General features: G+C 42.1%; 1 protein-coding gene across 9 annotated transcripts in view; it reads right to left on the bottom strand.

Annotated features, from left to right (window-relative positions):
* Cadm1 (cell adhesion molecule 1) overlaps window positions 1-27,579 on the bottom strand; it is a 332,111-nt gene that overhangs the window by 281,509 nt on the left and 23,023 nt on the right. The window contains exon 1 of one of the 9 annotated variants that reach the window (XM_017313488.2): window positions 11,199-11,587. The exons of the other annotated variants lie outside the window; for them this stretch is intronic. The gene's annotated coding sequence lies outside the window, so the exon portion shown is untranslated. Of the gene's footprint in view, window positions 1-11,198; window positions 11,588-27,579 lie in introns of those variants that run through there. 9 annotated transcript variants of the gene reach the window in all.

The raw sequence follows: 27,579 nt of genomic DNA, 5'->3' as shown, positions 1-27,579 counted from the left end.
AGAGCAATGGTGTACTCATATACATAAAATAAATGAATAAATTTTGAAGAAGAGGAGGAAGAGGAAGAGGAGGATGAGGAGAAGTCCCCTTTCTTGACGAGTTAGAGAGGAAGTCCCATACTGCCCTTGCAGTCCATGGACATACCTTCACCAGTAAGGCAAGGGAAAACCTCTGAGGAACAATGGTCAAGTTACTGGACTCTCTTCTTCAGATTCTTATTAACAAGTGCTTCTTGGACCTCAGCATCCAGCCTGAGATTTCTTTCCCCCTTTTTGCAATCAATTGCAAAATTAAAGTGAGAACTCAAAAGGTCTCAAACAGAAAGCTCCAAACATTACAGGTAACTCTGACTGAAAAGTTAAACATACAATTCTTTACAATTCTTCAATGTTCTTTGGAAAAAGAATAAAAGGAAAAATAAATAAATAAATAGCATTGAGGAGCAGGAGTATCTCTTAGAAAGACTTCAAAGACAAAAACATAAACAGAACAAACAGATAAACACAGTCCCTAGTAGAAAATCCCCATCTGCAGCTTTAAATAATAATGTACTTAGAATCCAAGTGTGAAAGGGGCCCTGGAATCTTCACTGATACGCTCAACTATGGGCATATGCCCAAGAACCAAGCACCTCAGGAAACTCTCTGAATATTCCAGAAAAGCCACACATGAGGCCAGAGGGCTCAAGAATCACATCTGTGCATCTAAAAGAAACTTTAAAAGACTGTTCCTGCAGAAAACAAAGATGGTGGATGGACCTTCCAAGTACTCTTCCTTGGGAGCAAAAAAAAACAAAAAAACAAAAAAACAAAAACAAAAACAAAATAAAATAAAATAAAACAAAATAAAATAAAATAAACCTGTGGGTCTGTGGAGCACCTAACATGGAGAAGCATCTCACAGATCTCGGGGACATTAGCATTTCTCTCCTTGCCCAACAACTTAGTATTCAGAAATCAAGTCGAAAGCCCAGGCATGCCCTGCATACTTATTTGGAAATGTTGGTAACTGGCAGGATCCAACAACTCCTGGGTTCAGTGAGTACTCCCTGAGAAGTGGAACTGGGCCTCTGCCCTTCCTGTTGAATACCTTAGGAACAGCACAATGGCGTGCGTCCGGAAGCACTAGAGAATGGAGGTGGTGGCTTCTTGTTCAAGCAGTAACTTTAAAATGGGGCAGGAGGTAGGCTGGGGAGATGATGCTTGATTTGTGTGCACAAGGACCTGAGTTCACATAAAAGCCACGCATGCCATCACCATGTGTAAACCCACTGCTGCAGATACAGAGATTCCAGGATACAGGGTCTCACGGGCCAACCAGTGTGGCCAAAAAGGCATGAACCCAGTATTTAAGACTCTGTATTAAAACTAAGATGGAGAGTGGTTGAGGAAGGCACCCAGTGTCACCTCTGACCTTCAAATATTCACACCATGGAAGGCACATGTGCACATACACGTGAACACACATACACACATGTGTGACCTGTCAGGTCAACGGCTCAGGATGTAGAAGCTGCTTGCCACCATGTGTGATTGCCTGAGTTAGATCCACTGAAACCCTGAAGGTAGAAGGACTTCTGCAAGGTTTCCTCTAAGCACGGATAGAGACACACTCATCAATACATAAATGACAGCAAAAAGCTATAATCTTTGATAATTTTGCCAAGGCAATGTGTTTAAATCAAATACAGTAAAATAAATACAGACCCTGAAAGAGAACATCTGTCCCCAATATGTATCTTTGTCATTAATGAAGTAAGGCCTGAGATGAGGCTTTCAACTGCATACTTAAGAGAATCAAGATACTCAAGTGGGTGTGATTTCTCCATTCCCTAAGACAAGAAAGACAGTGAGCCGGGCAGTGGTGGCGCACGCCTTTAATCCCAGCACTCGGGAGGCAGAGGCAGGCAGATTTCTGAGTTCGAGGCCAGCCTGGTCTACAGAGTGAGTTCCAGGACAGCCAGGGCTACACAGAGAAACTCTGTCTCTCAAACCCCCCCCCCAAAAAAAAAGAAAGAAGGAGAAAGAGAGAAAGAGAAAAAAAAGACAGTGAAGCCAAAAGAAAGAAAAGAGAGAAGAAAGACCACACAATGCAACAAGGAAGTGACATTTAGAGTCTCCACACTCAGGAAAAAAAAAATAGCTACACTTTAAATTTTTTTTTAATTACAGCCACCAGTGACATACATAGAGAAGCTAACGTATAACCTCAATTTCATTTTATATAATTTTATCTCATCAGATGAGTTTAAGTAAAAATGTTTAAGTAAAAAGAACATTATAAAGTCTCATTAAATTACCATTAAAGGCTTAGCACTTGTATATGTAGATAAGGCCAATGGCTCTGAATGATCCCGGAGCAGAGCACCGGACAGGAAGCGCAAAGCCTGGACTTCAGTACCAGCTCTTGCAGCAGCTATGTGATTCCAGGTGAATCCCTCAAACCCCTTATGAAATCGAGGTGGTGATCCCTATTGGCCACACAGGGGTTTGCAAAGATCAAATGAAATAGCGGCTGCCATGTATGCTACAAACCTCCAAAGGACCCCTCCACTTAGCAGCTGCACTCGTATTCCTGTTTAGATTAGACCCTGGAGAGTCAAAGGTTTCCAAAACAGCCATGGGACTTGCATGGTTTCACAGACCCCTCTCTGGGCTGTTCCCTCTTCTGGAAATGCTTTGCCCTTAGCGGATCATTGGCCCTTTAAGAACAGGGCCCCGGTCTCACTCGGTTGAGAACTCCAGGCTGCACGGTCACCACAGCTCCTTAGGGACACTAAGCTCTGTGGATGGATTCTGCACACATCTCCCTAATAAGGTGGGCTACCCAAGAGAACAATGACAGGCAGGGAAATCCCTACGCAGCCACCTAGAAGGCAAGGTCAGTACCAAGGGTCAGGACTTTCAGTCTTAAACAGTGTGTGTCCCTCTCACACAGTAAGTGTTCAAGGAGCTGACAAATATTTAAATATTAATCATGATAGTCAACATAAGCATTTAGATATAAACTAAAAATTCAAACATGACTTCTAAAATCCATGGATTTAGTGGTAGAGCCCTTGTCTAGCATGTTCAAGGCCCTGGATTTGGTAGTAGATATAAAATCCATGGATGTAACCTGATTAAGAACTCCAAATTGACCAAGCCTGGTTGTGGATGCCTTTAATCCCAGCACTCAGTATTCAAAATCAGGCATCTCTGAGTTTGAGGCCAGTCTGGGCTACAGAGAACATTCCAGAAGGGAAAAAGAAGAAGAAATGAATGAATGAATGAATGAATGAATGGAGGAAAAAAGAGGACTCCAAATTAAATAGTCTCAGATTTCTAAATATACCAAAGCACAAGTGAGACACTCGCTTTTAGTTGGCCAGCACAAAATCACACTGTCTGAGTGAGGAATACGAAGGGAGTCCAGAGCCTTTGGTCCTGCTAGAAAAATTCCCTAAACCATTCAGTTCCCGTTTGCTTAAATAATTAAGCAATTGCAACTTTATTTAAAGAGCACTTGCATGAATATAAATGCTAAAGCTGCCAGGGAAACTGGAACTGTCTCCCCCCCCCCCGTACCCCCCACCAGACCTCCTCCCCTGGAGAAGCAGCAGCCTACGGAGTTTCAGCCCAGTAGGTAATTGTTTTGTAAAATTAAAAGCCACTGAAAATTGGAGTTTTGAATGGAAAAATGGCATCTCAACCGGAACACTAATAAAAAACAGCTAATGAATAAGTGCATTCTGGCAAGAATATATAAAAAATTGCACAGTCTGTTGTGGACAGGACAGAATACAGAAGAAATCAGTGAGAGTAAACAGCAAATGAAGGAGCATCCTTATTTGTGAAGAATCCATTCCAGCAAGAAATTGAACTAGAGGCCTTCTGCATCCAAGAGCAGGCCTACCTGTGGCACCAATAAACACAGCCTATGTTCTGGGGATCTTTGCCTCTGGAGACAATCTCCAATGACAGAGCTATGACTGCTTTTCCAATGCATGTAGATGCTACATGTAGTGAGGAATTACCCAGGAAAGACGAGGAAGGCTTTGAGATAATGAGCCTTGTCTTTCTACCACATTCTACAGCAGACAGCAGAAGCAGGTGAAAGGCCACTGGGATCATCTTCCGGCTCTGTTAGCTGAGAAGTCAACAAACAAGAAAACTGCACCACTGAGCCACAGGCTGAGGATAAGAGGAACGCAGAGAGAGTTGAGAAAACCTGAAACAATGACGGGAAGATGCGTACTTAGTACAGGGCTTGGGAGGCAGCAGGCATTCTTGAAGTTAGCTGTGATGGTTGCTATCCTTGTGAGATAGCCTGTGCATCTCATCTCAAAAGCTACGAGTCTCTGGTGCTAACTAGAAAGTCCTATATAAATGAGCCCCTTATTTTCCACCACACTCAGGACTGCTCTCATTTCTGGGGGTTCAGGAGGCAGAAGCTTCTTCAGAGATTCCCCTTCGGAGGTTCAGACTCAAACATGCATGCCAATAACCTCTCCAACGCCACACATCAGGTGCTCTGCAATCAGGAAGAGGCCAGCCCACATACTGGACTCAACTGATATTTCCATCTATGACTTTCTAAGTTAGAACATATATTTTCCCAAAGATCGAACAAATTTTTCTTAAATTACCTAAAGCCTTTCTCAGTTACAGCAGAGTTTCCTCTTCGGTTTTGCATATGACAAGCTTCGAGGCTCCACGGCTCAGTTAATCAGTCATCACGTAAACAAAGAAACCTCTCGAGAGCCAAAGAGCAACACGAGCAGGAATTCATGTGCACAAGGGTTTTGTTTTTTAAAAAACACAAACAATGCAACCCATTCAGTAGCGAGGAGTACACCGTGCCAATTAAATACGTTGGGTTCCATAATTATAACTGCAACAATGAATGGAAAGGAGCGCTACTGCTACACAGTGCACTTCTGCATTCAAGCCCATGGTTTGTCTCCGGTTTGATTCCTTCAGATTCTCCCTCTGATGAGATGTCACTGCAGATTACTCTCATGGACCCACTTAATCAATAAGGTCCAAATTTCACAAATAACTTTTAAGACACATCCCCCACCAAAAAAAAAGAAATCTATCCCTCTGATATATTTTTATACTCTCCCTGCCCCAAAATCAGGGCCTAGCTTTATAGCCCTTACAAGCTTGGTTGTCTCTACATACTCTTGAACATGTGCCCATCCTCCTGCTTCAGCATCTTCAGTCCTCACATGCCACCACACCTGGCTTAGTTTTGTACTTCCTAAATGTGAGCTATACAACAGCATGGTTACCCTTTTTCTGGGAAGAAACTCCATAGTGAATAAAATTTGTTCAGACCCACCCTCCCCTAACCCCACTCCCATCTCAGAGGGGAAGGAGCCAGACTAGATAAGAGAGGGAGATCATGCTCCAAGCAGGCATGAGAGCTAAAGGTCCTGTTTCCTCCTTGCAGTGTGGCGGAAGGGTAGCCCTGACCAGCTGTCACCACTCAGTCCCCTTTGGCAGCACTGGAAAGGGCTAAACTAGACTCAGAAGGGCTTAGTCACTAGTTGTAACCATCTCAGGCATCTGAAGAATTTCATTCTGGACCACATGCGCATATGGTTTCTCTTATCCTCACACTTATGCTTCAGTGGGTTCAATAAATTTTAAAAATAAATTACCTCCTAGGACTTCACCATAACACTCCAGCTCTCTGGCCTTTCCACACTTGGGCCAGACTACTTCTATGTGTTTATGTGTAATTTGTTTAACCTTCTATTAAACCCTCTACTGATTTCCCACAGAAAGGATTTAAATTTTGGATGCGCCTGCGAGCAGACCTGAAAGCCTGGCATCTTTTCCCTCCAGTTAGCAGGTGGGTTTAGAGAGAAGACTGTATCCAGAGCAGCCTCCCTTCCCATGTTCAGGCTCTCTGAAGCTTCCCGGGTTCCCTCCCAGCAGCCTCTGCTGTGCTCAGCCAGGCTCCACGGAGGGGGTTAAGGGAGGCACACAGTCCCCCTTCAGTTGGGGTCCACTCTCAAAGCAGACCTTTTCCCTTCGGCCATGGTATTGGCTTGCCACAGCTGTAAACAGCTCTTCAGATCAGTCCCAGAGGCCAGGCTTTTCCCCTGTGCTGGAAGTGTGTCACACAATACAGTATTTACAAATAGCCCGGAACAATACATCGCAACTACACACGGCTTTGCTGGTTTGACAAAAATCGTCTCCCACAGGTGACCAAGCCCCGTAGGCTAAGATGCCATGTAGTAACCTTTCACTATGGGGTGTACATAATTCCCTAGGGACCTTTATAAAAATACAACGTCACCTGTGTTTTCTAGATGATAAATGGTGAAAGTGGAAGTGATAATAACAGTCATAATAATAATAATAACAACGACATTGTATGTTAGGTAATAAACACGGTCCAACACCATATTTTCTGCCTGTCTCCAGTTCCTCTTCCTATCCACCCTTGTGCTGTTGTTGCCATGCTTCTTCCGGCCTATGTAGGGAGTAAGAAAAACTCAGTACTGCCGAGGGCTAGGGGGAAAAAAGATTTCTTTTTAAGAGGGGAGGGGACACGCCCAGCTTACATTGATAACTGGTCGCAGGCACTATGTTTCCAATTTTTCTTGGACTAAAACCATGTACACCTACAACCTGGTTTCTTTCTGTTACAGATTACTTCAGGCCTTGGGCTCATGAACCTATGCTAATTTGCATGGCTAAGCAGAAAGGTAGCAAAACAATTAGACAAAAGATCATTAGTGGGAAGAGATCTTTAAGTTCCTTCAAGTTAGCCTGCTAACCTAAGTAGCATTTCAGTGTAGGTGTTCATTAATCCATTCAATAAATATTTATTGGGCTCCTAACATTTACATGGTACTGTGCTGGGTGGCATACAGAAAAGTGTGTGCAAAGAAAGCTTCTACTCCGTTAGTATTTGTAGCCCGGCTGAGCGATGCAATGGAAGAAATGCTCCACAAAATGAAAGTTACAAACCTCAGATGGAATAAAACATCGAGGGGTGAGGATGTAGTGCAATTGGAAGCGTGCCTGGCTGCCACACCCTTAGCCTTTGGTACAGTCCCCAGTATGACAGACCATGAAGGCAGTAACCAAAGTACTTGGAAGGTGAAGGCAGGAGATCAAAGGTTCAAGGTCATCCTTTGCAACAAACGAGTTCAAAGTGAGCCCCAGCTACATGAGATCCTGCCTCCCTTCCCCACCAAAAAGAGTATGGATCAAAGTTCCAATATAAAGTAAAGGCGGTCAAGAAGGACTTGATCTTCCAATAGGATTATAAGCCGCACAGCATAGACATGAGAAAAGATGGATGCTGAAAAACTTCCTAAGAGTGAGAAGTGGAAAGCGGTTGACTGCATTGGGAGATCGCATCTGCACTGGAGAGAAGGCAGCCGAGGAATCCTGATGGCCCCAGACAGTGGTGATAACAGAGACTGAGAAAGACAAATCCGTCTTTACTATGTGGATGAGCCATGCTCTAGAGGAACACATCGCCAGCTGACCTAAGGATGGTAATGGGAAGTCCTGATGGAGAAAACTCTGTCATCAAGGGGAAGACCTTGTGCCACGTGCACATAACATAGAAAGAAGACTCTGAGAGATTCAGGTCTGGAGGCTCCCAGGATCAGGACCCCCCCCCCCAAAAAAAGAGGACGAACCATGGGACATCTGCTTCAGGGGACTGCTGTGGGCGGTGGCTATGGAGGCAATATCTTAGTTGTCATTTCAGCCTTTTGGTGTGCATGTGTATTTGTGTGGAAACTGGGGTAGAACAGTAAAGTGGAGCTGTGCTCTTTATTTGTCTGTTGGGCGGGGCGGGGGCAGGGGGGCAGAGGTCAACCTGTTCTTCAGGAGCCGTCCACCTTGGTTTTTTAGAGACAAGATCTCACAACTGCTTATAACTCACCAAAGTAGCCAGTTAGTAAGTCCTCGAGATCTCCCTGTCTCCACCTCTCCAGCACTTGGGTTATAATCTTGACCAATGCCTGGGGAGAGGTAGTAGGGAGCTCTTGCTTGCAAGGCAAGCACTTTATAGACAGCTATCACCCAGCCCTAAATTCTGTTTTAAACAACAGGATTTTGTGGAGGCAGTGGAACTAGGGACAGAAGGCAGTTGACAATGCATTTTAGAAATTTTTAAAGGGGGACAGGGTCCAGGTTGACAGAATGCAAGACAGCCCCGGGGAAGTGAATAAGATCTAGTAGACAGAACATCCAGGCTAAAGAGAAGAAAATGGCCAAGGACAAAATGTAGAAAAACAGCTGGTAGGAGAAGGGGAAAAAAGCCAGCCCAAGTGCCACCAAATAAAGCTGCCCAAAAACAGGCAGTGCCGCAGAACAAATGGAGGAATTTGTAAAAGGAAACAGAAGTTAATGGTGCCAAATACCACAGGGCGGGCAAGGCAGATAATGCTTAACTGCAGGCTACCAATGCTTGGTGACCTTCAGAAATATCATTTTGCAAGACGGCTCTCAGAAAGCTGACTGCTTCTGTTGGACCACAGAATGACCCAAGAGCAGCCCAGGACACTGCACTAGGTAGCCAGGGAGGGAGCATGAACCCCGGCAGAACAACTGCATAACACCCAGCAGCTACATGGGAGCTCTGAGGCTCTGCATCCAGTCGTCCCACTCAGCAGCAGGAGGCTGCCTCTGCTGAACCACCCAATTTAGGTTTGCAGGCCACCGTGACCTGTGCTCAGCAAGGTGTACCGACATCATCAGCCGCCTCTGCTGACAAGCGCTGCATCTCATCTCGACGGAATTAAAACAGATAACACCAGAGCAGAGCCCTGCGAACCTATTAAATATTCCACAAGTAATTTATTTCTGATGTAGAGGAGAAGGAGGGAAGAAAGCAAGGGAAGTTAGTAAACCATCATTATGTTATCAACAAGGAGAGGGTTAGCGTCACAAGACTTACAGGTTCTGCCCCGGCTGAGCCAATCAGAGTTTGGTTTGTATAGGCAGTCAAAATGGCTAGCACCTAGATCATCCACTCCAAACCGTGTCTCGCCTACAAGAGGCAGTGGAGGAGAAGATAAAGCGGATAAAGAGAAGGGAAGAGGGATTCAAGATAAGGAGATGAACCGGACAGACAGGGAAAGAGTACAGCAATGATGCAGGAAGGGGAGGTGCTTAGAGGCAGCCAGTGGGAGTGGCTTTACTGGGAGTCTCTTTCAGAACCAATAAATACACGGCCCCTCCCAGGAAATGGCAAACATTGGGGCAATCCCCAGAGATACACAAACACCCTGATGTCCACCCAGACCCTTCGGATCTCTCAGCTCTAGCTCATCAAACTTCATTAGAGCATCATACACATCTCATTAATCCTTTAAACAATTCTGTCTCTGCCTCATTTTACTAATGTGTCTCCCCAAGAAAAAAGAACAGGTAAGACTAATTCTTACCTGTCTACAATTGCTAAAATGAAATTTATATTTTCTCCTATTTCCTAACCCACCACTAGCCTTCTCCTATTTTTAAAACAATTTGAAGCCAAAAGAAAAAAAAGGAAAAAGAAAAAAGAAACAGAAAGGGAAAAAATGATGTCAGAAGTACCTATCATCTATATACATCAGCCAACAAAACAAGTTAAAGAGAATGGGATTATTATGTAAGTACATTCTAGAACTGAATTATAGGAGGTCTAATGCAGATCCACGTTTCTTTCCTCTGAGAGGGGGAGCAGGGGAATGTGAATATCTGACATTTCACTGCCAATGGGTGCCCTGTGAAAGGTTATGTTTTCATAATGGAAAATTCTACACTGACCCGGTGCAGTTTCCATTTCCTCTCTCATCAATTAAAATCACGACAAATTCTGGCTTGCTTTAGTGAAGTACGGGTAAGTGTGCTAACACTCCTAGCATGCGAAAGACGTAAAATCACTAAAATACCACATCCATCTGGTCATCTCAAATCTACTCCAGACGCCTGAAAAGAAAAGGCTTGGGGGACAGAGGAGAGCAAACCTCCTATGGTCTGCTCAAGTCCGCTGCCAGGGAGGGGTCGGGCGCTCTGCATCTGTTCCTTTATCCTTTACCTTGACTCAGTCAGCAATATTAGATATTAACACATTAGTCCACTTCCACTGAACAAAACAATTCTGCAGCAGCCAAAGTAGTGGGGCTACAAGATAGGACAGGGAGGGGAAGGGGGCGAGCTGTGGAGAAAACTGAATGAAGGCAAAGTATGTGGAGGTGAATGTGTGTTTTTTAAAATCTAAAACTCTATTCACAATTCGCTGAAGATGGATTGCTTGTTTCTTTCCTTCCACTGACAGGTCCTGAATCTTTATGGAGAACATTAAATTAAAGCACATAATGGGTTTATGTAGCGTAGTGCACACTGGAGACATTAGTCACGCCCCTTAAGGATTTTTCTCATTTTCTAAGCCTGACTTAAGCCCCATTTCCCCATTGATGAGGGAAGTCCACACTCACCCACAGACCACATCTGCAGTCTGCTGGGCCATTTTTTACATTTGTCAACAGAGGCTGGATCCCACCCAGGGCCACTGAAGAGCATTACATTTCCAGCACGGTATACAGGGTACAAAGAAAAGCTAAGAGGGTCATTTGAGTGGGAAGATTTTTAGTTATGTTTTGTTTTCTCTCCTCCCTACAATATACATCAAGGCATTAAGGGAAAATTAAAGAAAAAAAAATTAACTCACAGCTGTCTTGCAAGAGATGTGGAGGCCACTTTCTGTTCTGGCAATAGAGCCAGAAGCTCTGAATCGAGAACTGTGGTTACTTAATTGTTATTTGGGTAGTCCAGAACCTTCTCCCTCCATTTCAATAGAATCCATTTCTATTATCTCTACTCAGGCAGTGCATGCTCTAGTGACTTCCGTGAGGCATTTGAATCTACTGCACATCCAGCTAGATTGTTGGTATGTCAAGCTGACCCATGCTGGTACTATTTAAAAGATACACAAACTGTACAAATGCTTACAGGGCATCTAGGTGAATGCGATGCTAATGAGCAGCCTGAAATGAACATGTTGCTTGCCAGGTAGTGGATTTCATTAGCATTATATAAACTCCTGGATCATGGTATTCTTCCTGTGAAATCATTACGAGCCCTTGATCAGGGCCTGGAAGGGCTAGCTTCTTAGCACAGCACATCGGGGCTGGAAGAGAAACTGAGTTGATAGCTGTCAGAGAGAAAGGCAAGAATACTGCAGTAAGTACCACCAGACTCCGACAGCAGGAATTCAGGGTAGTCTCGTCATGTCCCAAGTTCTTCACACTGCTTCACAGAGCCCTTCATGTTCTAGATAACTATATTCTGGCCGAGATGACAAGTCTTCACAAAGCTGGAGTATGAAGAATAAGGTATTTGGTTAATGAGTTAGCAATTAAGACCCACTGTGTTTCTTTAGTTCCTGAAAGAAGGAGATAAACTCACTTAGGTCAAGAACCAGCTCTGATGAAGCCCTCGCCAGCGGCTTTGTCCTTGAAAATCATCCTGTGTATAAATACTCTTACAACCTCACGAGAAAGGCAGTGTTATCTCTGATTCTATATACTTTGTACAAAAAAAAAAGAAAAAAAGAAAGAAAAAAAGAAAGAAAGAAAGAAAGAAAGAAAGAAAGAAAGAAAGAAAGAAAGAAAGAAAAGAAAGAAAGAAAGAAAGAAAGAAAGAAAGAAAGAAAGAAAGAAAGAAAGAAAGAAAGAAAGAAAGAAAGAAAGAAAGAAAGAAAGAAAAGAAAGAAAGAGAAAAAAGGAAAAGAAAAAGAAAAAGGTCTGGTGATACAGCTCACTGGCAAAGAACTTGCCTAGCCCCTGTAAGGTCCTGGCTTGTTATCTCCAAGACTGAAGAAACTGAAAGAAAACAAACAAACAAACAAACAAACAAACCTTGAGCTCAGACTGGCTGAGCTGTATAAGAGCCACACACTTGGCCTGGGCAAGAGTGGCATTGGAAGCCTGAGAAGTCTTGTACCAGAGGCTTCCCTCCTCACTGCTATAGTTACTGCTGCATAATTCACCCTAAGATTGTGTCAGGGGGTCAATTTTGATCAAATAGCTTGCATACCATTTCAAAGGAATTAAAAGCAAAAGGTAACTAACGCAGTGGTCTAAGCGTCAGCCGGGGAACCTGTGATGCATTTGCCTATGTTTTCTTTGGTGTTTCAAGGAGCACATTAGCTTTAATTCTAGAGCAGGCTTCTGCTGGAATGGGTACTACATAATTTATTAGCTTCCAGTACAGAGCGGGCAAAAAAATATGATTTCCATGTATCCAGTCTTTAGTGGATGGTGAGACTCCCACAGTAGAATTCACTCTAATTCTCAGAGAAATGTTCGTTCATCCACTCAGGTAATTAGAAATGTATGCTGTTTACTTTCTGGTAAAGATACTAAGAAATGAACAAAACCTCAATCTCTTGCCCAAACCTTTGACATCCCAACACTAGAACAGCAAAGCTGACATCCCCCTCCCCAAAGCCTGCAACAGCTCCTGGTCCACTATAGCGAGTGACGGTGAGAGAGGCTTGACATTTCCTGCTGCCTGTGATTACAGCATCTTTTAATGAGGCTCACTTCAAATCATTTTAAATCCATTTGCTCATGTCAACACCAATGTACTCAGCATTATCTACCAATTAGTAAACCGGAAAATATTCTTCGGATAATCTGAAATCTCAGTAAAATATTCAGCATGCCATTCATTTACTATAAGCTGCCCTGTAAAAACAAATTAGTGAGAGCAGCTGGCACGGGACGATATTAACACCCATCCATACAACCCAACTACACGTTAGTCTCTGGCCGGCTTTCCCAGGAAAACACAATGAGGAGGGAATGTAAAACCTGTGACATTTTCAGATCAGCAGGCCTAGGCCAGTGTGAAGGAACATATTTACCTGCCCCATGTGTGAGATGAAAGTCGGACTGAGAAGAAACGGGCTGACCACCTGCCGATTATCTCAAAGAAGAGTTCACATCTTTATGCTGCAGGGAATGTGGAAGGCCAAGAAAGCCTACCAGATGGCGTGCTTCACAAAGGTCAGAAATGGCAAAGACCAAGGGAGCTGACCAAATGATTATGAATATAGGAGAGTGGAATCATTTGGACTGCAAGGGCCAGCAGCCTACACAGGACTGTCGCACTGCAGAGAACAGCACCTGAACTTACGAGGAGCCTGGAGTACAAGACTTACCAGCCAGCACTGACTGGTCCTTTCCACAAATCAGCCTGACAAAATCCTATCATTTAAATATGGCAATATTTCAAAAGCCGCCTTCCACTTAGGGCCCTTTCAATATTTTTCATTTTAATGCATCAGTTATAAATAAACTGCGACAGCACCTGTTTGGAAGGATTAAAAACGCTTTTATATTATGAAAGGCAGGGTGAGAGCTTGTTCTCTGATGAGCACACTCGTCATCGGCACAAGACATCTGCAGTGGAGGGCCAGCGTTCTTCAAGAACGATTTCGATCTGGGAATCTAAATTAGGTTTCAGTCACTAATAACTACTCACTACTCTGAACTTTCACACAGTACAGAACGCTTCAGACTGGGTACCTAACACAGAGCTATCAATCACAGAGTGGAAACGGCTAGCAGGCACAAGCCCAACTGATTGAAGGTGGAAAGGCTTCTGAGCGTAAGGTTGTTCTTTGCTTAGAAAAGCCATGACCCAATGATCCTCACGAGCTGGAGCAAACACCAGACCCAGTTTTTTGGTATTGGAGTATTTTGTTTTGTTTGTTTGTTTGTTTGTTTAAGGTGACCACAAAGAGTTCTACAGTGTTTCCTAAACTCGTGTGGGGCCACCTAAGAGGGAGCTAGCTTTCTAAGGCATTTCCATTTTGACATGTGCTGATAATAACAAAGGCACAGAGAAATAAACACACTCAAAGATAGGTGCCCTATCTCAAAGGAGGCCATTTCTGAGGATGACAATCAAGGCCTCCACATTCATATCCTCACCTGCATATCCAGGCAAGCAAGCAATTGCGTGCACACATACTGGGCATAGAAAAGAGAAGATCCATACCATTTGAACTGAGACAAGTCACATTTAGATTTTTTTTTCTTTTTTGAAACAGAAATGAAAAAGTCTCACACCTTTTCACTTGAAGAGTTTATAGGTGTACTGGGAAGAAATCAAAGGGGCCTAAAGAACTCAAGATTCTAAGTCTAGTCACACCCAAGTATCCTCTGGAAAGAAGTCATAAATATGTCTAAAGTTCATAGTCCCCAACATTAATTATTAAGAAAAGCTTTTCATGTTGATTATAGCCATCAGAAATTAAAAGTGAATAGATTCCTCTGAGTATCTAATTTCATTACAGTGTCATACACAGCCTGTGGCTTTAATAGAGAAAGGGACTTTTTCCTCCTGCCTGTAACACACTTGAAATCGAAGGAAAAAAATGCAAAGGAGGAAAGAGAATCAGAGGACAGAGAGAAAAATGCCTGGGGGAAACATGAGCAAAGAAAACATGGGATGCTATGCAAATTTCATAATGCAACCCCATATTTTGTGAGGTAGAGCCCCAAGGACTACAAGAACATTCTATACATGGTATCTATCGAAGAGCCACATCCATATCTTAATGTTAATTCAAAATGCTGGAAAATTTAATCCCATTTCTAGTATTTACCAACATTTTAGTAGGTTTTCCACATTTAAAAAAAATGCTTTTCTCACTGAAAAAAAAATCAAGCTGCAGAGAAAATTATAAATAAAGACTATAAACAGCACAGGGTCAATCTTGTGTTCTCAGTTCTCCATTGTGTGAGATGAGGCAGGACTGTTGGCAAGGAAAAGGCTTGAAGCCAACCAGAGTCTCATCTCCATGCAATCAGGAAAGGGTTCCTGGTACAGGTGATTTGCCAAACCCACAAGAAAACCACTGAACTTCACCAACAGAACGTTTGTCTCACTCGTGAAAATCCTATCAGGAAAACTATAATTTCTAAAGAAGGAAATTAACAAAACTCCCTTCTCCTAATGGCTACTGTACCTTTGACCCCACCAGAATGCCTGCCTCTGTGTGGATGAATCTTTCTGGCACATGGAACGCTGCTGTAGTCCTGATGTTGGTTTTGAGTTTTTAGAAATAGAAATCATACCCAGGCTGCAGGGGGTTTGTTTGTTTGTTTTGGGTCTTTTTTTTTTTTTTTCATTTAAAGTAGAGTCCTCACATGTCCCTAAGACAATGCGGACACTCAAACTAAGAAAGACATAGACACTTTACCGTAGCATTAGAGCCCCGCCTAAGAAGTAAACAGCTGTGTCAGAGTGAACTCTTCTAGACACTCTGGTTTGCACTTCTGTAATTATAATTACGTCTAAGTACAATCACTAACATTTTATAGGAGGCACTTCATCCACTCCCCCACGACAGTGACAGCTAGTGCTTACAGAGTACTCAGTGTAGTGCAGGCGCTGCCTTACTTATCCACTGGGCTGATGCTCTCAGCTTCCCCATTCCCCAACGAGGAGATAGAGCTCTGCTCAGGAAGATGAAATGATTATCTGAGGTCTGTCACAAGAAAGGAAGCCAAGCCAAACTCTGAACCTAAGCGGATTATCTCTTGTCCCACATGATGGACTGTGGGAGGCAGCACTTTTGAATCATGTGAATTTGTACCCCTTTCTCTGTGTATTAGCCCAGGAAGAATTACAAATTCTCTTTTGTTTTGGACATGGTCTAATGGATCCAGACTTGTCTCAGATTTACAATGTAGTGAAGATGACCTTGGTCCTCTGATCCTCCTGCCTCTGTCAAACACTCCCAGTGTGCGTGGTAGTCAGGAGCCAACCCAGGGCTTCGGCCAGGCTATGCAAGCATTGTACCAACTGAGCTCCATCATCAGCCAAGAATTGCAGCTCTTTTTATCACTGTACTATCCTCAACTTCAGGGTGCCTTATTTTACCGCCTTGGTTTTGTGAAGAGTCAATAATATAATCATCAATTTTCCAAATAAAAAACAACAACAAAAATAGCAGTGCCAGCTCCTCATGATCTCTGCACTTCAGTGTGATGCAAGTGAAAGAACTCTGCAGACTGTAGCAAGCCAGACAAGCGTCAGCTGCTATCACAATGGTTAGAGTTTTCACCATGTCATCTCTCCTTCTCCATGTTAGACCACTGGACAGTTCCATTAATTAGATGTGTTAGGGAAAGAACACAAACTAAATAAGGAACCAAATGCCAGAATAGTCTGAAATTACCTTCAAATAATACTGATTAAACCAGCCACTGACAATGAAACAACAGTCTTGGTAGGGCATTGTATCAAGGAGACCATTTAGCTAGCCTAATTTATTCTACTAAGGAAAAAAAAAACCCATAAAAACCTTTCAAATACTATTAGAAAGTAAGCTATCATCCATTAAAACTAAAGTTGAATGGATAAATTTTAAGAAATGCACAGATTTGTCAAAAAGTCAAGTAATATTTCTTAGCATTCATTAACAATTATAAAGCACTAAAACTTGAAGTTCTGAAAAAAGAGGATGTCTGTACAGAACAGAGCCATGAAATTTCTTATCTACAAGCAATACATTCAATAAAGGCATTCTATGAGCAGACAGGACTCGGTCCATGGAGATTTTGCTTTAAATGTGCTGTTTTAGTGGTGTTAGTACTTAAAGGGGACATTTATAGAACACTGAATATAGGACAGGGGTTGTATAAGGACCTCCCCTGAAATCTCATTTAATCCGTGCACAGTAAGAACTGCAGGAAACAGACCATAGGTTCCTAATTTTTCAAATGATAGCACAAGGCCCAACAGTATGAATTAACGACTGTAAGAAATGAAGGACCAGAAGTCAAAATGCCTGCCCACTCTACTCCCATCCTTACCATCGAGAGAGTATTGTAGGCCTCTTAAGCAAGATGTCCTCTGATGCCTCAAGAGAGAGATTAGGAAACCTGGGGTCACCCCCAGAACAACCAAAGTTGTTGAACATAGGCATCTCTACTACTGAATGGCTGGGCTCATGACATACCTCAATTAAGTATAAACTTACTGCTTGACATTTAATATTTTTCCTCCAATTTGCTACTAAAACTGACAAAAATTTGTATGAAATACATCCCCAGTACTGGGTTGAAAGACACATTCTATCACTCTACCAGCTGAAAATACAGAACACCCTGCCATCAACCTCCACCCTTAATAACATCTACAAGAAATAAGAACAGTCTAAAGCAAATGCCTGTTGCTTAGGAAAAATAAATTGAAGGTCTTCCTCCAGGGAGTGAATTTGGAGCCTATTTTAAACAAAGAATTAGAAATGGCTGAGAAATGGATGGCTGTTGAGAATGAAAACCCAAACCAAACCTAGAGATGGTAAAAGATAAGCTGGTCTACACATCTGACAGAAAGAGGTGGTTTTCACGGGGGTGTTGGCATGCTAAAAACAGTCTGAAGAACTCTTTTAAACACAGGTTGCTGGATCCATCCCTAAAGCTCATGCTTCAGCAGGTCTGGGGTGGGGGATTTCTAACAAGTTCCCAGGGGATGCTGATGCTGCTAGCCCAGACCCCATGCAGGTTGTTTCAGACATCAAAGGCAATAGGGAGCTTGCTCTTTGCAGTGCATTGAGGGATTCAAAGAAGGGATGCAGCCGATGCCCTATTTTTCAACTACTAGCGGGCAAGAGACAGGTTCTGGGCAGAGCAGGAGGAAAGCACAATGCCCATGAAACAAGACAGACGCAGTCTAGCCTGCAACAGTCAAGGGAAGCATTGAACTAGGGGTGGACACAAACTGAAGGGAGAGGAAGAAAGCACTGGAAGTGGAGCCACATAAACTAACAATCACATGTTGCCAAGTCACCTACGGATTTGGTCACCAAAAGGGGGTGGGGATGGGGGGCCAAAAACTGTGAGGTGATTAAGAGCCCACCATAGAAATAAAGAGGGAAGTTGGAAATGTTTGCTTTGTTATTAAAAAGAAGAGGAAACAGCTCAATTTTGTGTCTAAGTTCCTAGCAGCAAAAAGTAATTCCAAGAGTTGCATCTAATAAAGCCTCAGGAAACAGCACAGGGGGGGCAGGGATATGGGACTGGAATTTGTCTCTTGAAGAGAGTTGAACAACATCAATAAATGTGTTCCTTCAACTAAAGTACTTACTGAGGGAGCCATTGAATCCTAGCACTGACGAGGCAGAGATGGAGCATTCTGTACGAGCCTGAGCTACATGGGAGTTCCAGGCCAGCTAAAACTACACAAGCCAGTCCCGGTCTCAAAAAAATATACATATGAGGGTGGAGGGGGACAGTTACATAGTTAGACACACTGGCTGCCCTTCTAGAAGACCCTGGTTCGATTCCCAGCACCCATAAGTTGACTCACAACCAGCTGTAATTCCAGCTCCAAGAATCCACCACCCTCTTTGGGTCTCTGCAGGAACTGCACACATGTGGAGCACAGAAGTATGCAGGGAAAACACCCACACACGTTGAAAAAGACAAAATGCTTTTAAGTTTTAGAAAGTATGCATGAGAATTACATAGAGATGAGGGTGCAGCTTCCTAAAAATGATTTGAAGTTCCTGGGTTCAGTCCCCAGCACCTTAAAGAAAGAAGATATTAAATAAATGACTAACATAGGGCCAGGCGTGGTAGTCTAAGCCTGTTATTCCAGGATTTGGGAGGTGAAGACAGGACAATACACTCTCATGGACAGCCTGGGTTGCACGGTAAGACTGGATTTTTACGTTACGTTTCATTTAAAAAGCAGCAATACTGTCTAACCTGAACTCACTGGAGCTGTCTCTCACACATGACATGTGTGTGGGTATATGTAAAGGTATAGGAAGGAGTAGGAAGGCAGGCACACAGGCCTAGTTTTTAAGAGATTAAATACATGAGCTTAGGTTATAATCATCAAAAGCTAACTAAATATGGCATTCTTCAAAATCCTCCAGTTTGCCAATATTGAAACACTAATTTATTATTCACTGTCACGCTAGCATCGCTCTCTCACCTCTTACCAAGTTCCTCGCATAAGCCATCTGGATGGAAGTCACTCTTGGCCCATCTGTGTTCTCAAATTCACAAATCCTAAACATCTTTTCCTTGCTACACAGGAACATATATTTCTACCACTCTCGTTAAAGAAAAAAGAAAAAAGAAAGAAAGAGAGAGAGAGAGAGGGAGGGAGGGAGGGAGGGAGGGAGGGAGGGAGGGAGGGAGGGAGGGAGAGAGGGAGGGAGGGAGAAAAATGGTGTATGGAGCCTATATTTTTAAAAAGCATATTATGCCGTGTTAAAAATGCTGGACAGTAATTAGATCTACTAACTAATGGCCTTGCAAGCAGAAAAGAACTTCCAACAGACTTATCAGATGACTCACTGAGATCGGCTCATCACATCTATGGTGCCGAAAGCACAGATATCAGACATTCCTTAAAGGCAACCATTTTAAACAGAAACAAAATAACTAAAATTATTTCAGGTGCCAAAGCCACTTCCCTGACCAGCACAGCTTTGGGAACTGGACAGCCCTCCCCTAGCGTGGCCCTGCTCAATCATCTGTTGCTGAATTACCTTAGACAAGATGCTTAATTTGGCTAAGACTAGGCTCCCTCATCAGTAATCTGAGGCTTGAAAAGTAACTACTTCAATTGACAAAAAGATAGACACATTGATTAAAAAGAAACAGTCCAAAAATAGAACCACACAGATATTGATCTTTCACAAAGGTGCGGAGTCAGTTGAAAGCCAAAGGGGACAGTCCTTTCAACCGATATTTTTGAAGCAACTGGCCATCTGTATACCAAAATATAAGCCTCAATCTCTTCCTGACAAATATATAAAAATTAACTCAATGGTTAACAGAGTCAAAAACAAAATGAGGTAACATGCCCAAAGCAGTCCAAAGGTGACCAGTGTCTCAGGATGGCTATGAACGGCACCCAACACAAAATCATAAGCTTATTTGAAACACTGAGGGTTTGGTTTGGTTTGGTTTTGAAGTTTCTTTGTGTATGTCACTGAACAACACAGTTTTCAAGCATGAATTTTATTGATGACAACAGTGAGTTACTTTGTCAAAAAGGCTAGACACACTTGGAAATTCCAAGAAAAAAATAGGACAAATTCTTCATGGTTGGGCTAGGCAAGATATTCGAAGTTACCTCATGGAAGGTGCAATCCATAAACCACAAAGTGAAAAACTGGGCTTCATAAAGCTAAAAGCTGTTCTCACCAAAAGATATCACTAGTAGGAGAATGAAAAGACAAGCCACGGACTGAGCAAACACAAATTATGTACCTGACCAAGGGTTTATGCCCACCATTTTCAGTACTTGACAGTAAGAAAATAACCTTTTCTTTTTTTTTAAAAAAAAATGGGCCAAACCTTTGAATAGGCACTTCACCACGACACTCAGATAGCAAATAGGTACATTTGATGCTCATCAGCAAGCCAGAAGAAAACACAGCTTAAACCCATAAAGACATCTCAATACATCTATTAGAATGGACAAGATTAAACAGCCACGCCCGACAATATTTAATGCTTATGAAGATATAAGGAGACCAGGGTTCAATTCCAAAATGAATATAAAATGGCACAGCCCCTCTGAAGAACAATCTAGTGGTTTCTTTAAAATTAAATACGCACTTACTATACTTACATATGACTCAGCAGCCTGCTCCTAGGTATTTGGGTGGGGGAGGGGAGAACTTACACCCATATAAACTTGCACATCAATATTTACAGCTACGTTATCTGAAATGCCAAAAGCTGAAAACTACATCAGTCTCCCTCGGTCGACACCATGGTACATCTACTACAGAATTCTACTCGTGCATAAAAATAACCATGAGAAATTTTAGACGTAAGATTTTAAGTGAATAAAGCCAGATTCAAAAGACAACATCTACATCCAGCATCAGTCTATTTCTGCGACATTTCAGAAAAATTAGGAATGGTAAGAATGCAGAACCAGAGTGATGGCTACAATAGGGAAAGGCTGTGAGGGAGGCCTGCCTCCAAGGACGGCGGGAAGAGATCTGGTAATGAAGAACTGTGGTGCAGTCATGTTACCATGAGATAGCTCATAAATCTACTACCAAAACTCACAAAACTCCACCACCCCCACCCCACCCCCCAAAAAGTTAAACTTTGCTCAGGAAGATCTACAAACAAATTCTTCAAAATAGCAACTGGACAAAAACTTCCCGACCAAGTTTATTCTCCTGGAACAGCAGTGCGGACTCAGTGGGTGAAGCCAGTAACCTGCCTCCAGTAAGCATTCGCTAGAGTTAAGTTATCCAGTGTGCCCCTGTCCCCCACGCTAACACACATGCAGCCTGCAGAGCTTTGGCTCCAAGGTAAGAACACACTCCAGGACAGACTGACCAGAAAGTAACTGGCTACAACAGCCCACGACCAGGAGAGTGCCCTCCGCTGAAGGGATAGAGAAATTTCTCAAGGGTCTACCTAGTATATTGCATCACTCGCAAATAAAAGCACCAGAAGTCTGCTGAACTTGGTAACTCCGAGCTCCCCTTCAAGTGTCTGTTGCCAGCAATTTCTCTGGAATTCTCCAGATTTTCACTTCAGACAGCAGCTATTATGCTTCCTAGGAGCAAGACAGGCTTATCTGATTGAACTTTTTGGAGGCAGGAGCCCGTGTGTTAGCAATGCCGACCCAAACCATTACTCCCAAAGATGTCAGCTAGCATTCGGCATTTGAGTGCTAAGAATCCACCATGGCTGGAAATATTTCCATCCTCAAGACAAACAAACAAAAGCTTCCTCTTTCCCCCTCCTCCTGTTGTGGGTGGTTCTGCACACTGCAGGTAGAAGAATGGCAGACAGAAACTCGGTATTGGCGATTTTTTTTTTGTCTCTGTGTGATCTTTAACACAAACTTGAGGGCACAGACTATTAATGTGAGTGAACAAGTTCCAGCAGGTTCAGCTCCATAACAACCAGAAGTGTACCTACCACGATGTTCTAAGCATGCCTTAATACAAGAGACGCCAGCCATTAGCAACACGTGCACAGGTCTCCTGCAAGTACATGTTTTTCATGTTGTCTGTCTTCTGTGCTGTTCCTTTAACTTTGCTATTCCAATTCATTAAACTAAAAGAATAATAATGTGAATTAATGAGGCATTACTGTGGCCTCGGTCTTTAATACGCAATTCACATTCAAATCAAATCAATACTTTTATCAAGAACTAATTATGTCCTGGTTGCAGAGCAGGCTTCCACAGTAAATTCAAGACATTTTTACTAGCTGTACTCTCAAGAGTCTTAAAAATATAACTTATGTGTGGTTATATGAATCCAAAAACGAAAGTTGAAATTCAATTATAGACATATTAAGAACAAACCAACACTAATTTATCAAAACTTTAAAAAAAATGGCCAAGGCTAAATATTCAAGATAATTTCCATCGTGTTTGTAAATGAACTTGGCTAATTTGTGACTTACTTGCATTTTGTTTTTTTCTTACAGGTTTACCATACCTTAAGGGCTATATCACAATGGGCATACGTTCTCTACAGGTACATCAGTGGATGGTTGCAGAAGGGAGACAGGAGCCTGCAGGGATAGCTGAAGAAAGTAACCCGGAGTTGAACCTTCAGTAGTGCTAAGCTATACTGGGGAGACTACAAATTTAACCTGCTCCTGTCCCTACTCTGGCAGACTATTTGACACAGTTGCGAGAGAGCCTGCTAAAGACTTCCTACTTAAAAACTGTCCGGAAAGAAAGATGGCTTTCAAGCATGCCACATGTCTCACAATGAGGTGCTCTGTAAGTCCCTGAAGCCTACCAAGCCTAGGAACAAGCCACGGGGCATGAGCTAGAACTCAAGCTAAAGGCATGCTCACCTCTGCAGGAAACAGGAAAGCTCTCGAATACAGAATCAAAGACTTTTTGGTAGTTTTAATTTTAACATCTGTCATCCTTCAAAGCCATGATTTTTAAATGCTGCATCCTGAAATAATGTGAATAGTTCCCAATGAGTACTTTCTAATAAACTGGAATAGAAATGGATACAGCAGAACAGAGTAGGGTGGCTGGCACAGGACAGGAAAGGCAGGACAGAAGAGATGATGGCCAATAAAAGAAGATGGACTGGTTTGGGTGACAGGAAAGGAGATGGAAATATGAGAACACACTGAAGGAAAAAACTCACGGTGCAATGAGCACATAAAAGATAAATACGTCATATAAATTTATTATGCCTAGCATTGTATTGTGATGTCAAGAAAACATAAAAACCACTGTTTTGAATCTTATATAGGGTATAGTGGGCCCCTACTGAGACTTCCTTTAAGAGCATTTATCACCTACCTCCCAAGAACAAGATTCCAACAGCTAATTCTAAGAAAAAGAATAACCTACTCAGTTTAGTAGACAGAATAGGAGGGGTGAAAATTTGTAAATGTAAAGCCATTGTCTAAATGTGTATTGCATCTGCAGATCCATAAAATATACCCAGGGTGTCAACACTGCAACCCAGGGTCTACATCAGGCTGCAGCTCTGTCCTAATCCAGATTGTCACAACAGTGGAGAGGAAAGCTCACAGTAAGGGTCTAGAATCACTGCTTCTGTTCCATCCCTTGTGCCAACAAACCAAGCTCAGACGCTGAAGATGGCAATAATCACCATCCATGCACACCTCTTCTCTGATCCTGCCTGTGCCAATGACTGCTCTGCAAAGAGAAACTGGCTACAACAGAGAGGTCCTGCTCCTAAGCTTGCTGCTTCTCCTCCAGCCTGCTGCTTCTCCTCCAGCCTGCTCTGCTTTCAGCTCCTGTCTAGACACACAGCCAAAAAAAAAGAAAGCCTAGACATTCAGCCCAAGAGTCAGGATCCAGAAACATCAAATCCAGATGGAACCCTGAGTCACAAGTTCCCTTCCTGGATCGTTCCTGTATAGAGGTTATAACGTTTTAAAATAAAACTAGTAGTCAGACAATAAAGCTTTAAACCAAAAGCAACCTACCAGAGAATACTGGGTAGCAGCTAAGCAATGGCAATAAAGCAGGTTAGTCAGTAAAGAAAAAAACCTAAAGAAAAGGATATGCTTAGAAAGCAAATGTCAAGGAAAGAAACAAACAGCAGCTCACCAGGGAATTTAAAATCAGTATAATGGAGCCAAAGAGAGAGCAGGTAAAGACGTGTGCCACCAAGACCCACATGTTAAACAGAAAGGACTAAACTCCCAAGTTGTCCTCTGGCCTCCACACACACCCATATATACACACCCAAGACATATAAACACGTGTGATTTTAAATGGTTCAGTACAATGGTTCAAGAGAGGTAAAGAAAACACATCTTCAACCATCCAGGCATGCAGACAGAAGCAGTTATAGAAAGGGTGCTACGGGCCTCCGGGCAGCACCTAGTCAGCTGGATTGTAGCCTACTTAAGCAGCAGGCTCTTTGTATCTTTTCTTTCTCTCTAATTGCCATATTCATTAACCCTCTCTAACCCATATTCATTACAGAAATTCAACTATATGCAAATAGAACTTCTGAGAACAGAAGTCCTCCAGAGATAACCAATGCTAAGAGACTGTTCATTCTCCTGATGTTAAAAGAATATTCCAAATATTCCAATTAAATAGACATTCTAGATTAATTACAATAACACAGGCCATCTATATCTACCATATCCTCTGTAACATGTTCTTTCTTTCCATTTTCTAATGTGTGTACATGGTATGTGCATGTATGTATGCATGGCTTTATGTATGGGAACACATGGACATCTATATATATGGATACATGTGAAAACCCAAGGATGATGTCAGGATCCTCCCTGATTTCTCATTGTTTGAGGCAGAGTACCTCAATTAAACCCCAAGCTCTCACCAAGATAGCTGCTCTTGTAAGTTGGCTTGCTCTAGGGATCCCTGTCACCACCTTCCAAAGCTGGAATCACAGGCGGACTGCCCCGCTCATCCAGGATTTCCATGGAGATCTGAACTCAGGCCCTCACAATGGAGCAGCAAACACTTTGACCATTCAGCCATCTCCCCAGCTTTCACTTACTGACACAGCCCAGAGATCTGTCAATGGGCATAGGAAAACATCATTTTTTAAATGGCTACAAAATATTCCATTATGTTGGCAGAACATAATTTCTTTAACCAGCCTTCTCCTGATGGGCATTAGATTATTTCCAATTTTTATTATTAAGAACAACACAGTTTCTAGGTTTATATCTGTGCACTTGTAAAGCTATTACAGTAGGCTGTTGCAGGGATCAAAGAATGTACTAAACTTTTTTAATCATTCATTTCTGTTTAATTCATACTACTATAAATCTTCAAGAAGATGGCAATTGCACTAATTGCTTAATTATTTTGATTTTCAGTGTTAACACTTTTTTGATAACGTATGCTACTCAAAAGTAATTGCATAGAAATTAAGTCAAAAGGTATCAGTTAATGTATTTCTGAGTACTTATTAGAAAGTGTCCTTTGCCTGAATACTACATTTAAAAGAAAAAAATCCTGTTTGAAGAAATTTCATGTCATCAGAAAAATATTCAAATACAGACATGTACAAGAGAAATATGTTTTCAAGAAATGTGATATTCAGGTGTGATGATTTGAATGAGAAATGTCCCCCGGGTGGTGATGCTATTTAGGGAGGCTGAGGCAGTGTAACCTCACTGGAGGAAGTACGTCACTGCATGGTGTGCTTTGATACTAAAAGCCTGGTACTAGCTTCAGTTTGAAAATGGGAGGTCTCAGTTTCCTGCTCCTGCTGCCATCCTGCTCACTACCACATTTCTCTTTAAGGACAGACTTTATCTCCCTCATCTGTAACCCCAAATAAACTCTTTCTTTGGTAAATTATCTTGGTGTTTTATCACAGCAACAGAAATGGTAACTAATACATTAGCTAATATTATCCTTCTACTTCATAGCCAAAATGTACAACAACCTATATGGTGGGGTCTATTAGACATCTGAATTATATTATAGTTTATGAGGTGTGAGAGTGTGTGTGTGTGTGTGTGTGTGTGTGTGTGTGTGTGTGTGTGTGTGTGTGTAAAAAATACAACCTTATTCATCCTAGGGCTGTGATGAAGAAAACTAGGAGACTAAATCAAGTCAAAGAGAAATTGTTCCGAATGTTTCAAATAAATAGTATAGCCTAAAATAACAATAAAAGGTGTATTACATTAAGCATGTAAACCTGAAACATTTGTTTATTCAAATGTGATGACCTGTACATAATTGTATGTGCTTAGCAGTGTTGCTAGGCAACAGGAACCTCTGGTCTCCACTGTAATCTTACAGGACCACCATCAGATATGCAGTTCATCACAGACCAAAATGTAGTTCCATGTCTCATGGCTGAGCTCTTCAGGGCTACTGTAGACCTGGATCTTCTCTCTAATCTCAAACAGATTCACCTTAGTCACAGATTGCTGATTGTGTTCCAAAAAAAAATAAAAAAGAGCACACACACACTCACACTACACATACAGCTTTAGAACTCTACTCAAAAATAACCTACAAAACTGTCATTCCCTCCGCGAATGAGTGCATATAAAATTTAAATACAAAAAGTCATGACATTCAGAGTTTGAGATCCAGTAAATCACTCCGGACACATTTCATGGCAAACAAAATACTTGCTGAGAAATAGAGTTACCAGGGCAACCATAACTGACCTTTTATGTTTTATTTATCAATCATATTGCTGCATTATTCTCACTCTTAGAAACAAAGGAGAAAATGTATTATAAACAATGATAATTAATTGAGGGTCCCCTGCTCCACTAAATCGCTCCTGAAAGAAAAATCTCTATTTATCCAGCAGACAAGCTATTATTTGTTTCTTGGTTCTTGTCTAGGCTAAGGGCATGGAAGGCAGAGCCCAGAAAGTTCACAGGTTGCCCATATCAAACTTGATCCCAGGTAGTAGGAGTATATCTCTGTGTAGCATTTCTCAACAGACAACGGGACAGATGAGGGAATACTCTATGCTTACATCATCATGACCCCTGCTACATACTAGATGCTCTTGAAAGATACAGAATAAATGAAAGTCAGAAGTAATAAATTATAAATAAATCCACATGACTTTGAAATTAAGCAGTTTATAACAAGAGAAACCTCAAACACTTTAGTATGTAATCTGGTTTATTTTAAGTCTCAATAATACTCTCATCAAATCAAATGTCATTTCCTCTTGGGAAAAATATAGGTTTATTTATTTTTAGAATACTATAGTTATTCCTGCTTGAACCTGGCCCCCCCAAAAAATTAAATTGAAAAGAAAACTGGAAATGAAAGGAAGAAAATGTTGTAGACATCATTGAGTCCAAAATACAAGTTAAAGAGGATTTATAGTAACAAGATGTCGTAATTCCTATCGATGAGACAGCAGGAGAGGGACAGAGAGAACTCAGCTACAAGGCACAGTTGGATCTTTGCCCTGGTTTGAATTTACTTGATAAATGCCTCATTTTTCTGAGAAAGCTGCTCATCCACAAGCAGAGAAGGTTGCCCTGGTGATCTCTCCCGTCTCTCTGCTCTACCTGTCCTGTTACCCTGGCCAGCTGTCATGAGGAGACCGTGGAAAGCGCACCCCCAGGCTCA

This window comes from Mus musculus, chromosome 9 (assembly GCF_000001635.26).
Source record: "Mus musculus strain C57BL/6J chromosome 9, GRCm38.p6 C57BL/6J".
Lineage (NCBI taxonomy): Eukaryota > Metazoa > Chordata > Mammalia > Rodentia > Muridae > Mus > Mus musculus.
The sequence above is the reverse complement of the archived record's forward strand: the minus strand, read 5'-3'. Positions and strand labels throughout refer to the sequence as shown.